Below are 15,720 nucleotides of genomic sequence, written 5' to 3'. Positions count from 1 at the left end.
TATGCTGTTGCCGATGAACAACCGGACTGGAAGTGCAAACAGCTTTGCTTTAAACATGGTGAAACCCTTATACACGGTTTAGATCCACAGAAAATAAGCTGCAGCTCTCCTAATAATTTCATAACTAGCGTAAAGGGACTTCCCGACAACTCCGTAGTAGATTAGTGGTTGATGGTATTTCTAATTTTATTAAAAAAAGAAATTGATTTGAGTTTTGTTTTGATAGTTTAAAATTGTGAAAATGAAAATTTCATGTCGGGAATTTTACAGGCATATATTCATTATCGGATTTTTCAACAAATTTTAAATAATATCTTCAGAGAGGAAATGAGTTAAGTACCAAATTTAACAGTAATGCTTACAAAAATTGAAAAATAAATTCTAATAATTGTTGTTAAATAAATTTTTATATATTAGTTAGATTGTACTCATATTAATGCTGTAGATTACATAATGAATGAAGATTCATAATGAATGATTACGTAATGGGAAAAGGAATTTTTTACTCTTTTAAATGAAGAAAAATTATTAAATTGAGATACGGATTTTAATATATTGTAGAAATCCAATTATATTGATAAGTTTTCCCATACATAAGTAATACTGCACCCTTTACGATCTAAGTTATTTACTTTTCGGAAAGTTTTAGTTAGTATCAACTTTCGGTAAGTGGTTTTAAAAATGTCGTTGCAGTCTAGTTATCTTGAGAAAAGTATTGATAATACATTTAGATTTAATAAACCTGGACGGTTTAGTTAAGCTAGACTCTTTTAAAGAACAAAAAATTCAGGGGGTGTTAAAAACAAGTCGTTTCTTTAAGTAGAAACCCTATGCTTGTTCTCCAACTACTATATAAATTTTATGGAAAAAACAATCCTTATTGCAGCATATATTTAAATTGATGAATGCAATAATGTTGATTAGAAATGTTATGCTTTCATTCTTGATAATAATGCCAGAACTTCCAAGGGATTTGTGTGCCCTTTGCCTGAAAGATATTTACCTAGTACTTTTAACTAGAGATATTTTCTCAATGGTATTGTTTTCTTGTGTAGAATCCTCCTGAGATCGACCTTTCTTTCTCAAAATCTACTCTTTTAATATTACTCTTTAATATTATACTCTTTTAATATTCAAAAACTCATCATTCTGAGTTATTATGTTGCAAGCTAGACTTTTCTACGAGTGATAGAATCTACGAATATTAATCCTGTGGTTGATTCCTGTAGAATTTGTTTCCTCCCGGCGATGGTAAAATTAGTCTAATCGGGTAGGTTGAAGTCCGTACGTCTATCTATGCAAGGCTACCAAGTGCAAAATCTAGACTTAAGTTAATATTAATTTTACGACCTAATACACTCGTATATATTTGTAAATTATGTCTGCTAAGGAACTTCATGAAGGCCTAAATCAAATGTTACTGGAGGCTGGGAATTATAACTCAGAAAAAGAGTCTGACTCCTGACGACTAAGTTTCATGATTGGTAAAACTGTAATCTTATTAATGTTTCCCCGAATTGAACAGGGGCAATATCAGGGATTTTTTTTTTATTAAAGAATAAACTAAATGTGATTAGAAAAAGATGGATTCTACAATTAAAGGGTGATAGCTCTATAAAGAAATAAATAGGAGCCAATAATTTAGCGAGCCAAGATGGTAAAAGCTTTATAAAAGAAAGAAAAAACAACGTTTTGTAACCCGTATACTTTATTAGGCGGAAGAAATAGATAATAAAAGTAAATGAGTTTCCAACTCTTACCAATGAGATGTACAAATTCGTCCAGATTTTTTTAGTTTAATAAAAGTTCTACTATAATAAAATTCATGAAAACAATTTTAATAATAGTCCTATATATAAAACATATATTTTATTATTAAATATCTGACATAAATTTTTTCCTATACAACCTACCAATAATTCTTATTATTGGTCGGTTATAGATGTCATTCTTATATAAAAGTTATATTTAAGAATATTTATATTGTTTTATATATATATATATATATATATATACGTACTCACAAACAATGAATTAAAATTTATTAGAGGTAATGTGAATGAAATAATAGCAGTAGGAGGCGGGTGGTATGCTACGTGTAAGAATAAGCGGGCGTCGGTCATAGCGCCGGGACGCCGTATCGACCTCGCACGGTGGAATGTTTTTTCTGTGCATCAATCAAAGCGCCGGGCGTCTCTTCCGGCGTCGTTGTGGCGTCGCTCAAGGTCGTTCAACTCTTACTACTAACAACTGTCCAGCTGGAGTCATTTACTACAGTCACCACTAATTGGGGGATGGTTGTGTGTTGTAATCTTATTAGGGTTAGTCAAGATGGAACGAATTACAGAAAGCAACTGTGTTTTAAAAGAACCATATAAAAAGAATGTTGTCAACAGAGTATAACTTATAAAAAGCCTACTAAGATAAAGAATAAGTTTTTAAAACATTTTCTTCTATTGTAACTTTTTTATTCTTTAAAGTTGATTTTCTCCATCATTAAAATAACGACTAAAAATATTAATTACAGAATGAACAAAACGTTTAAAATCATAAACGCAGTAATTTTTAAATAAGCGCATTAAACCTTTTCTTCTTGAATTGGCCTCCTTAGGACCTCAATAAATATCTAATCATTTCTTTTCTTTTGGCATTCTTTCTTCCAATGTTTTTTTCATTCTTTCTCCATGTTTTTACTTTTCCTTTTCATTCCACCTGTAGTCATATTTCTTCTTCGGTTTTTCCTGGAAACCCTTGCTTTTTAAATTTATATCCATTTAAAATTATTTTCTCCATGATATTTATTTCTCTCATATTCTTTAAAATTTCATTAAACCAGGTGTTATTAGTTTTTTGATTATAGACAAAATTAAACGTTTTTTTTTAGTTAGTCTTTTCTATTTCTTACTGAAATGATGTTCTAAAACAATAGTCGTCTTTTCGTTATAACATCTGAAAGTCTGTCATTAAATTTTTTATGTAATGACATTTTTTTCTAATTCTCCACTTACTTTAGCTGGCTCTAATATTTTTTTTATTAATACTTTCTTTGCTTTCTTCTTTAGCTCTTCAATTTCGCTTATCATATTCATATATAAACACTCCGAGGCGACATTCAGGTCTGTCAACTGTATTAGAATGTCTAATAATTTTTTTTTCTTCTAGAAATTGGTGTTTATTTGTATAAATGCTACTATGTTAAGTGATACGCAAGATTCACTTTACTAGCTCTAACTTTATTTGATTCTTTATCTAAAGCGTTGGGTTTAATTATTTTAAAAATTCAGTAGATATAAATTTGGTTTCCAAAATTCACTAATATCGTAACCCACTTATAAAGATATTAAAATTTTAATATCTGGACACATAAAACTGAAAGTTATCCAAAATATTCAGTTTATATTATTTTAATTTATTTTTCCCGACATTTTAACATTTTAAATTGACTCGTAAAAATGATCTTCTTAAATTAAGAGATTCTTATTTCAGAGGTATTTAAAAAAAATTGTTAAAAGAGATTTTTAGGTATGTTACTGATAAAATTTAAGTTGTGTCTTCATCAACAAATTTTCAAACTTTTAATCATAAGATACATTTGTTATTTATAATTACCCAAAAAATAAATATATTAAAAAAAAATAATCAATGTAAGAAAAAACTAAGTAAATTTAGTTAGTTCTAAGTAAAACAGGTTAGTTTTAAGATAGTTATATCTAAGTAAGTTCTAAGAAAGTTAAGTTTAAGTTATAAGTTACTTTTAATATGAGCAATAAACATTTTTTTAAATTAAACTAGGGGACAAGTACAGTTCCGCACCATCAGTAAATAATAGATAATTTACTTTGTGATTCTAAGTTTTCCTTCCAGACAACATTAGCTGTGGGTCGACCTTTAGATTTCATCTCCACTTTCACGTTTTTAAAAGATTTTCCGCGTGATAGGGCAACGTACAATTCTCCATGGTTAAAAACCGGTTCAGATAGATAGATTCCTACTCAATTCAGCGTTTTTCCTTGCACCTAGTTGATGGTCATGCATAATTCTAACCCTATTAGAAATTGTCTTCGACAAATCGTTTGTATAGGAAGTATTCGAATTCGGTATGGGCTCAATTCACGAGGCTTAACATGTTGAAAGTTTTAAGACCCAAACAGATTCTGTATCTTGATATGCTGAGATACGAAGGTTTGAGTGTATTTTCAAGAGTACGATTATGTGTGTGTTCCCTCAAAACCTTTATTTAAATTGAGTAAAAGAAGTTGGGGTCATTCGATGGTGCTTGGCGTGGTGAGTGTTTTAAGCCCTATACAAATTCTGTATCTTAATTAGTTGCTGACACATCTCGATTTGAATGCCGCTGAGACACGGCTTCGAGTATGAGAAAATCTATTTTTTTCCTTAAAGATCCTCTCGTAGTTGAGTGAGCGTAGTCTGTGCATGCATTTTATGTGTGGCCTGATGTAATGAGCGTTTATAAGACTCCAACAAAGTCTGTAACTAAATTACTAATAGGTACTCATTAAATGCAGGAAAGCTAAATATTTTTTTCATTTACTAAACGTTGTTAATATATAGGTTTAATAAACACGTAAAAAAAAAACAAGGAAAAATGTTACTTGTGTTATTATAAAATAAAAGATTTTTAAAAGAATTATTGATACCTCCTTCTCCTAGGAACCTAAAATTAATAAACCTGTTTAGCTACAAATAACGTACATGAACGTTTAGATAAATATTTATAAATCTTAAACATTTATTAAAGTTTGTTTCTCACTAATAGATAGCATATCATGATGTATTCCAATTTAAATAGCGATATGTCAGAAAAATGGACGATTTGATTCTAGAATTTGTATCGAGCAAAAATTTTATATGGTAATGATATATAAAAAAACGTTCATAAAATTATACCGTTATTATTAGTTAATTTACTCCATTTCAGACTTCAAATTTTCTTTTATGCAAGTAATTATTGACTTACCTTTGTAGGTTTTATATGGTTTAGCAGGAAATCGTTAAAAAAAGTAAGTTTTCCAGTCTAAATTTTTATGACATTTATCCAATGTTAGTTATTTAGCTAAAGAAAATGTTCATTCATTTCAGAAACTTTTGGATTAAGATGTTGAACTTAATATCAACATATTTCGATAAAAGTAGATTCTTATTATCTTTTTTCTTGTAAACAAATCATGATTAATTCGATTGGTTCAAGAATTTTATCGATCTCAATTTCGTAGAAAGGTATTTCGGTATTTATAAGGAAGCAGGATTAGAGATCTATTCGAAATGAATTCGTAAAAAATTTAATTTAGCCTTATTGGCTCACTAGTTAAAAAAGATACAAATATTGAAAAAACTATAAATTAATGTTTTGTTTTTAATTTATCAACTGGAACGCAGTGTGAAATTTTCTTTGACTTGGTTTTATATTGTATAATGCATATATATATATATATTTGTACGTTTTATTCTATATAGTGTATATAGTGTTACACGTATAAGTTTATGGTGTACATAGGGTAGTGTGTACGTATATAATGTTAAAAATATAAAAAGAAAACACTTGTTGAAAGATAAAGCCTATTCTCAATCTAATTTTTACATGAATTTGATTCTAGATACCAACATCATCATTATGTTACCTGCCCTGAAGCATGTTCCATGTCGTCACCATTCTTTTCTATTTCCAGTTGAACTTTAAGATTCCTTATTTATCCAATTTCCGTTAGTTTTTTAATCTATTCTAGTTTTTCTTTTTTGTAGCTTCTGCTGATTCTTCTACCGCCGTTTTAATCAATCTATTTCCTCTCCTCTCATGAATGTTCCACCCAGTTAGCTTCCTATTCAGAATTGTTTTGTTTAAGCTTCCAACCTTCTTTTACACTCTTCTCATTACTTCATTTTTTTATTCTTTTCATCCACTTTGTCTTCTTCAGTTTCCTCCATTTCAAATATCATCATTTCAAATATCTCCAGCCTTTTCCACTTCTTCGTAAGAATCCATACTTCATATCCATATAGTTATAAACGTTACATTTCACAAAACGCTTTGAAAAAATCGAACCCTATCTTACAGGATATTATTATATCTATTTTATTAGGATAATAACCGGTAAGTATTTTTATAGCCAATGCTGTTCTAATTGTTATTTTCTTGTCTGTTTGGAATCTTCTGTGTGTCCGATTACATTTAGTACCTTAAAATTATTTTCATAATATTTTCTAATTGTTAAATGAATACAGTTGAGTCTCCCATGCTTTATTTATTAAAAACACTTTAAATCTTCTATAGATTTAAAGTATAAAATACTTTGTAATCTTATATTAGAGCATTTTTCATCAAATCTTCAACACATTAAAAATGTTGGAGATAACCAGCAACCTACCCTATTCCTAGATCAAGCCATTACGTTTGTGCGTTTCTTGATTTTCTATTTTCTACTTCGGTAAGGGTTTTTTATATTTACTTTGTATTTGCCTTTTAATTTTTACATTAATTTATTCGTTTGATACAGTTGAATTTTTTTTTATAGGTCTAAAGTGAACATCTAATACCTCTTTCCTTTGTACTTTCGCAGATTGTTTTTATTAACCCAAACACATTTCTTGTTTTGTGTTTCTTCACTTTCTAAATTCATACTGTTTTTCTGTAATTATCTACTCCATTTTTTCTCAGTTTTTTATTACAATTATCAACTAAAACTTTAATAAATGCGAAATTATAATAATCAATTTATAATCTTGAATTATTACATAACGATTTTTGAAGATAAGACTCATGATGGTTTTAAGTAAATTCCAGACTTATATCACTATTGTAGATCACATTACAGAATTTCACTAAATATTACAATCATGCTTCGTTAAGACACTTAATCACCCCTGGCAGACCAACTATCTCAACTTTTCCATTTTTTAATCTTTAATAGCTAATAAAACTTATAGTTCTAAAATTGTAATTATTTCATAGTCGTTTTTATCCTTATCTTCTACAGGAAGATCATCTGGCTTTCTGTTGGATTTTCATAGTTTCCCTATATATTCGTGCCAATTGATCAATATACCTTTTATTTTATTTCTAATGTGTACGTTATAATCTGTTCAATTACTGAACAATGAGCAACCCTTCTCTCCCGGCCCAATCAGTTGAGAATGATATAAATGACATGTAAATGAAATTGTATAGATTCAGGCTGACCATTCCTGAGATGTGTGGTTAATTGAATCCCATTCAGTAAAGAACACCGGTATACACTATCTAGTATTCAAATCCGTATATTTTTTGGAATTTCACAGCCAAAGATTTTCAGGTTTTTTTTTTCATAAATCATTATATTTCATCATATTATTACTTTACAGAAAAAAAAAATAATTATAATTATTATTTGTATATTTAACATTAATTAGTCGAGATTAGCGGGCGAAGTGAGCGTAGGTTATGTTATGTTGGTTATTATAAAAGGTGAAAATAAAAATGAATAATAAGAAAGTAAAATGAAAAATGTTTTATTAAACGTAAAAAAAATTTTCTTATATACAGTCAAGGTTTAATTTATTAAGTTACAAAACCCTTATTTTTTTCATTTTTGATTTCGTTCTCTTTTTTTATGTTTTTGACAAAAGATTTTATTTTATTCGTAGAAAGTGTAAACAAAATTAAACTAAAATTTTATTTGTAAATTTTTTGAAAGAAATCAAACCCTTGTTTTTTAAAAAAATTAATTTTTGAAAAAAAATGCTTTGTTTCCCGCCCATCTTTATGAAATTCAAGATTATTTTGGCTGATTCGCTCTTTATGGTTCAACAGAAATTTTTCTACGAATTTTTTTCTCACTAATACTAATACTACTGGTGATGTATAAACAAATATATTGTTTCCATAACGTAGACATTTTCTGTATCACCTATAATCTATCGAAATAAAATTTAATAACCAATTAAAACTTTCCATTGAACTTATATCATCATACCTACTTGTTATTGGTAGAATAGTAATGTCTTCTGTAGTCATATGGAAAGTCCTTATGTTTCTTGTTAGTTACGTGTTACAAAACTATCATACCAATAGTCACGTACAAATGTCAAACAATGTGATGAATTAAAATATCTTTAAAAGAAGAGAGAAAAAAAATATAAAACAATTACATACCATGAAACTTCAAACCGCTCGACAACTGTCTTATTACGTGTATAATCTTCTTGTAAATTACAATATGGTATTTAATCAAAATTATGTGGTTTAGACGGTAGACAGAAATAAATACAGTGTTGATAAACCTTCATATACTGTAATTATCAACAAATGATGGCTATAAATGATATTACGTAAAAGCCAGTACATTAGGACTGTTTACGATGGTTACTCTAGTAAATTGATGAGATATATTTTTTATGTTCCGCTGCATTTTATGTGTTAACTTTTATGATTGTAGATAAGAGCTTTTAAAATCTTCATAATGAAAATGAAATTTTAACCGTATTAGCACAATTCATGTGCGCGCAACATTTACTCAGCGTGTATATTACACTTTTTAATTGTAATTATAAATTAAATACAGCTTATTTATTTATTTAATTCCCCCATTAACATAATTAAAATTAAAGGAGAATGTCGAAACGGTTTATAAAATGATTATTTACTGAACATTGAATCGTATATTGTAAACTGATCATAATAAGTAAAACTTGTAACAAGGTTTCATGACGTATGTATATCATGGTACTTTACAATTTTTATCTTCGCCGCTACTGCTGTAACTAAAACTTATGTAACCGCTTTAAAAATAGAAATAAAGTAGAGGTAAATAGCAATGAGATTTATTTATTCTTATTTTGCAAAACATTTTTCTTCTTTCCCAGAATATATTATTATTTTCAAGAATATATTATTCTTGAAAATTTCAATTTATGATTTAATTTTTTCTGTTACATTGTAGGGTAATCAAATTTATTATCATACAATTAAATCATATTTTCATATTTCAGCAAACAAAACACCTACTTATATATATATATATATACCTTTCAAGTACAGAATTCCATTACTTTTAATAAAAAAAAAGTGGTGCTTGATATTTATTAAGTAGTTAAAAACAACATTTATTTGTTAACACATTATTTTTGTACATTACATTTCATTAAGATAAGTTGAGGACGATTATTTACGATAAATTCACAAATTTATTACACAATTTTTAATTAAATCTCGATTACCTGTCACAGCAGATGTCTGATGTTATTAACACTGCAATACATGATTTCCCAATAGTTCTGTAACAAAGTAATATATTTATCAAAATTATTGCAGTTAAAATTTCCAAATGCTATTTGAAAGAAAAGAAATAAGCTGACAAAAATGATATATATGAATAATCGTTCATACATCATAATCGTTCGTTTTTTTACATTCATACATATCCTCTGAAGTAATACCTTGGTGGTTTCGGAGGCCTAAACAGAAAAGGAAAAGATTTTCTTGTGATTTTTGATGAGACCAATGGGATTAACTGTGGAAATATTCTATAAAAATGACTTATTTTGTTTGAAACGTAGAAAGATTAATGCCCTACCAACTAAACAAATAAGATGGTTAGTGTTTATTTTATTATTTAATAAATACAATATTTGAATGAGAGAGAAGAATTTCCGTTTCAAAATGTGATATACGGATGAATAAGAAAATTATATGCTCTTTAATAATCCGAATAAAGATTTTAAAGATTTTTCGGTGCTGTCGCAACAATATATTAAAAAAAAAATTTTTAATGGAAATATTTTAATAAACATTTTAATTCAACAAGCTAAATTTTAATTTTTTTGTAAATATTATTATTATCCCGTTTTTACGAAAGTATAAATCAAATATTTAGTGCTTTATAGTTAATTTTATTAAATTAAATAAAAATTGGGATTGTTACTGATTATTAATGATTTGTATCATTATTGTTAATAATGTTTATAATTAGTACAATAAAACCTGAGTTAACGGAACCTGGATTTAACGGAATCCTGTTTACAATAAAAAATTTCCCTAGTCCCGTGAATTTTACCTAAGATATGATGTTAATTTTCCCTGAAGTAACGAAAACCTGGCTGACTCGGAAACGGAAAAAATCTCAGGAGTTAACGGAAACGTTTTTTGAGAATCCTGTTGAGTACTGTAATGTATGCAAAAAAAATACGTATACCCATTTAATGCTATACATAAATTACAGTTCTATACTTACTGTATTCAGTATACTGTATGATGCTGTGTTACAAATTAGCCTGCATAAACAAAAATAAAAATTAGTCATGTCAGAGTTGTAACTGATAAATTCGCATTGAACACTGCATAAGTGTCTACATTTTCAGTAACTCGTCGCCAATTATAATAGGCGACGACAGACAGATTGAGAGTGTTAAAACCTTGCAAAAACCCACCGGATTGGTCTAGTGGTGAACGCATCTTTGCAAATCAGCTGATTTCGAAGTCGAGAGTTCCACCGTTCAAGTCCTAATAAAGGCGGTTATTTTTATACGGATTTGAATTCTAGATCATGGATGTCGGTGTTCTTTAGTGGTTGGGTTTCAATTAACCACATCTCAGAAACGGTCGACCTGAGACTGTGCAAGACTACACTTCACTTATACTCATACATATCATCCTCATTCATCCTCTGAAGTAATACCTGACGGTGATTCCCGGAGGCTAAACAGGAAAAAAAAACCTTGTACAGGCGACGGCACAATGTCATCGTTGTTTTAGCTATTTACAGTAATCTAGCCTTTATGTCTACTGCGCTGTAATCATAACTCAACACTCTCATCATTCCTTTTCTCGAGTCACAATTTTATTTAAATTTATTATATAATACCTCTATACGTAACTTATTCATGTGTCATTTTTGTTCATTACTACAAAGTCTTCTTTACTGTGCGTGTGAGTGTATGCATTTTTCTTTTCCGTTCATACGCTGAATATGTAATTTTAATTTTAATTTTTTATTTCTACAGATCCATATATAGTTCAGAACTTAAAGTACAGAACTGTACAGCGCGATTGTTTAGTGTTCTTCCGGATACTGTGTAGTAGTAACAAGTATGGCATCGAATAAAAGAGTTGTGATGGACTTAAATAAAAAATCAAAGTAATCGAAGCCAGCGAAAAAAAAACTGTCCGTTAAAAATTTAGTCGAAAAATTTGGCGTAGCTAAGACTCAAATCTATGAAATCTAAGAAAATAAAAACGAGTTAAAAACTGGATGGTTGAAAGAGAGAGGTTCAAATAAAAGACAAACTGGCAGCGGAGAAATTAACATAATTGTTTGAGAGTGGTTTGTGAGTGCGAGGGCAAGAAAGTTACAGATTTCAGGAGTAACTGTACCGCACCAAGCAAAGGAAATTGCAGAGAAATTAGGTAGCACCAATTTCAGCGCTTCAAATGGTCGGCTGGAAGGTTTTAAAAAGCGGCATCAAATTGTGTTTAAAGAAATATGTGGCGAGACTGGAGATGTGTGTGACGAGACGGTAACTGATAGGAAAACAAAACTTGCTACTTTGACTGAAAATTACGAATCTACAAATATTGCAACCGGGGACGAAACCGAATTTTTTTATCGCGCACTACCCAATAAGGGTCTTTGCTTGAAAGGATAACGTCGTACAGGAGGGAAGCATTGCAACGAAAGGTTGAAATCTTTTTGTTTGCGGTTTTATGACAAGAGAACTGGAAAAACCGCTGGTTATTGGATAGGCTGATAAGCCGAGGTGTTTTAAAAATATTAATAAAGACAATCTTCTTGTAGTAGAAACGTCACGTTATCAGGATATCGCATTAAGCCCTGTTAAATGAGCTTGGTTCCCACCAAATACGACAAGCGTTACCCAGCCTATGGATCAGGATGTAAATTAAATGTCCCAAATTACACTACCGTAGATTAATAAAATCTCTGTTTTTAGCAACTACTGAATCGGCACGGTCAACTACTCGACTGACTAAATCTGTATCGGTGCTCGACGCTATAATTTGGCTGTCGGAAGCATTTAAATTCGTATCGACAAATACGGTTCAACACTGCTTCCAAAAATCAGTTTCACACGGCTACAGAAACAGAACTGATGACGACATTTGATGACTTGCAAGAAGAACTGAACAAGGCGTCTTATGAAAATATAATTTCTGAAAATTTTGTTAACATGAACAACTTATTAGAGGCCGAGGCTAACATAGAGAATATAGGTGAATTTATTGACCACCATCGAGAGAAAACTGACGAAGACAAAAGCGATTCCGATGACGAGGACTGTAACAGTAACGAACGATATAAAAACTAGATCATACAGTGCAGAATTATCCAACCTATTAAACATTCAGGAATTGTCTCATACAGCAAATGATTCAGAGTTGTTTAACGTCATTTTTAAAACCAGAATGTTGACAGAAAACAGAGTAGCTGAAAGTAAAAATTCAGTACAAAAAAAATACTAATTTTTTTTCTATAATAAAGAATAAATTACATAATGAACAGTAGTAAAATACATTTAGGTTAATTAAAATTATCTTATTAAAGTGTATTAAATGGTGTTATAGAGGAAGAAGAGGAAGTTGAGGAGGATGAAATGGGAGAAACAATACTGAGATCTGAATTTAAGAGAGCATTAAAAGATTTAAATGGCAGAAAGGCTCCTGGAATAGACGGAATACCTGTAGAATTACTGCGCAGTGCAGGTGAGGAAGCGATTGATAGATTATACAAACTGGTGTGTAATATTTATGAAAAAGGGGAATTTCCGTCAGACTTCAAAAAAAGTGTTATAGTTATGATACCAAAGAAAGCAGGGGCAGATAAATGTGAAGAATACAGAACAATTAGTTTAACTAGTCATGCATCAAAAATCTTAACTAGAATTTTATACAGAAGAATTGAGAGGAGAGTGGAAGAAGTGTTAGGAGAAGACCAATTTGGTTTCAGGAAAAGTATAGGGACAAGGGAAGCAATTTTAGGCCTCAGATTAATAGTAGAAGGAAGATTAAAGAAAAACAAACCAACATACTTGGCGTTTATAGACCTAGAAAAGGCTTTCGATAACGTAGATTGGAATAAAATGTTCAGCATTTTAAAAAAATTAGGGTTCAAATACAGAGATAGAAGAACAATTGCTAACATGTACAGGAACCAAACAGCAACAATAACAATTGAAGAACATAAGAAAGAAGCCCTAATAAGAAAGGGAGTCCGACAAGGATGTTCCCTATCTCCGTTACTTTTTAATCTTTACATGGAACTAGCAGTTAATGATGTTAAAGAACAATTTAGATTCGGAGTAACAGTACAAGGTGAAAAGATAAAGATGCTACGATTTGCTGATGATATAGTAATTCTAGCCGAGAGTAAAAAGGATTTAGAAGAAACAATGAACGGCATAGATGAAGTCCTACGCAAGAACTATCGCATGAAAATAAACAAGAACAAAACAAAAGTAATGAAATGTAGTAGAAATAACAAAGATGGACCACTGAATGTGAAAATAGGAGGAGAAAAGATTATGGAGGTAGAAGAATTTTGTTATTTGGGAAGTAAAATTACTAAAGATGGACGAAGCAGGAGCGATATAAAATGCCGAATAGCACAAGCTAAACGAGCCTTCAGTAAGAAATATAATTTGTTTACATCAAAAATTAATTTAAATGTCAGGAAAAGATTTTTGAAAGTGTATGTTTGGAGTGTCGCTTTATATGGAAGTGAAACTTGGACAATCGGAGTATCTGAGAAGAAAAGATTAGAAGCTTTTGAAATGTGGTGCTATAGGAGAATGTTAAAAATCAGATGGGTGGATAAAGTGACAAATGAAGAGGTATTGCGGCAAATAGATGAAGAAAGAAGCATTTGGAAGAATATAGTTAAAAGAAGAGACAGACTTATAGGCCACATACTAAGGCATCCTGGAATAGTCGCTTTAATATTGGAAGGACAGGTAGAAGGGAAAAATTGTGTAGGCAGGCCACGTTTGGAGTATGTAAAACAAATTGTTGGGGATGTAGGATGTAGAGGGTATACTGAAATGAAACGACTAGCACTAGATAGGGAATCTTGGAGAGCTGCATCAAACCAGTCAAATGACTGAAGACAAAAAAAAAAAAAGTGTATTAGATTAAGGTACTGAAATTCATTATTCTTCAAAATTATCAGTTCCTAAATTTAAATTTTTTTAAATTAAAATACGAAAATTGTTCTGCAATACTGTTCTGTACGTGCTATAACATAAGATAGAAATTTTGTGCTTACTAATTCGCTAACACACTACTGTAAAATCCACTGCTGAAGATTAAATTTGGTTCTGGTAAGTACACACCATATTTTTTCTATTTAATTGTGTAGTTCGCTAGTTCATCCCTGTATTCACTGGAATCCTGTTCACAACAGAAAATATTTTCGGTTCCACGAAATTCCGTTAACTTAGGTTTTACTTTATTAGTTACTGGTTTGCTTGAAAGGGTACAGGAAGCAGATTTAAGCCAAGTTACAAACAATATAAAAACGTTCAGAAAAAACTCGAGTCTGATTTGACCGCCACGATCAAATGAATTTCTAATCTCAAAAATGATGCTGTATCAAAATATCGAGAAAAAGATCAGAATTCTTATTAAAAAAATGTTGGATGATAGTTGACCCGTTTATCAAATGACGGGTTTTCGTCAGGATTATACATATTATAGCTCTAAAAGATTGTAATATTATACAAAATTGTAAAATTAAAACTATTTAGCGTAAAAACTGGCCCCATTTAACCCTTTGCCCAATGGGTATCTCATATAAAATTTTTAATAGTAGCCACAATTTAAAAAACATGAAGTATCAGAATTATATAAAAAAAATTCAAACTCTTAAGTCGAGTCCCATGGATCCCAATTTTTTTAAAAAACTTCATTAATATTAAAAAAAATCAAAATGCTAAGAAAAAATTGGGTTCGATTAGATCCCTTTATTCAAATTAAGTTTTAACTTAAATATTGTGCAGTATTATAAATATAATTAAGAAGAAAAATCCAAAAATTGAGTCCTATTTGAACCCCTCAAAGCTCGACAACACATATAACATTTTTGGTAACAACCACCGCTTAAAAAACAGGTAAACAATCAATTAAAAAAAAATTCAACAAAATCCTTAATCGGGTTCCGCCGGACCTTTTTTTTTAATAAGTTCCCACTACGCTTGAAACCTTGAAAATTAAAGTTTAAAAAAATGATGTTTTAAGTACGGGTTTCATTCAACCTCCTTGTTTTTTGAAACTTAAAAGTTTGTTTATTAAAGTCATTATTTACTTTAAGTCATTGTTTACATTAAGTCGGCCCAGTTTGACGCAATCTTATGAAAATTACAGTTCACTTACAAAACAAATATGGATATCGTGATGTTCTCTTGTCCGATAGGGTCGAAAATCAGGCCAAACCTGGGTTATATACAGCTAAGTATTGAGCTAGATTTCAACGTTTTGTTCGACAGATTTTCAAGATGTAGGAAAAAATTGTTCTAAGTAAGATCGAATATCTCTCGCAACTTAACCCGATTGGCTTAATACTTTTGAATTATAAATAACATATTTTTATCGTACTTTGAGGTGCTCTACGACTACTTAGTCATTTTTATATGATTACTACATAAAACATCAAAAATAAAAAAGTAAGAAAACTACCCCTACCACTTTTTTAATTTTGTTTAAAATTTTATACCATCCATATT

The 15,720-nt window shown here is 29.9% G+C and overlaps 1 long non-coding RNA gene across 1 annotated transcript in view; it reads right to left on the bottom strand.

Annotated features, from left to right (window-relative positions):
• LOC142322951 (uncharacterized) overlaps positions 1-15,720 on the bottom strand; it is a 1,078,737-nt gene that overhangs the window by 812,520 nt on the left and 250,497 nt on the right. The window contains exon 2 of the long non-coding RNA XR_012755972.1: positions 9,211-9,267. This is a non-coding gene — a long non-coding RNA (uncharacterized LOC142322951). The remainder of the gene's footprint in view (positions 1-9,210; positions 9,268-15,720) is intronic.

The sequence above is a fragment of the Lycorma delicatula genome, chromosome 4, assembly GCF_047948215.1.
Source record: "Lycorma delicatula isolate Av1 chromosome 4, ASM4794821v1, whole genome shotgun sequence".
NCBI classification, from domain to species: Eukaryota; Metazoa; Arthropoda; class Insecta; order Hemiptera; family Fulgoridae; genus Lycorma; species Lycorma delicatula.
Note: the sequence above shows the minus strand (reverse complement) of the source record. Positions and strands in the feature narration are given on the sequence as shown.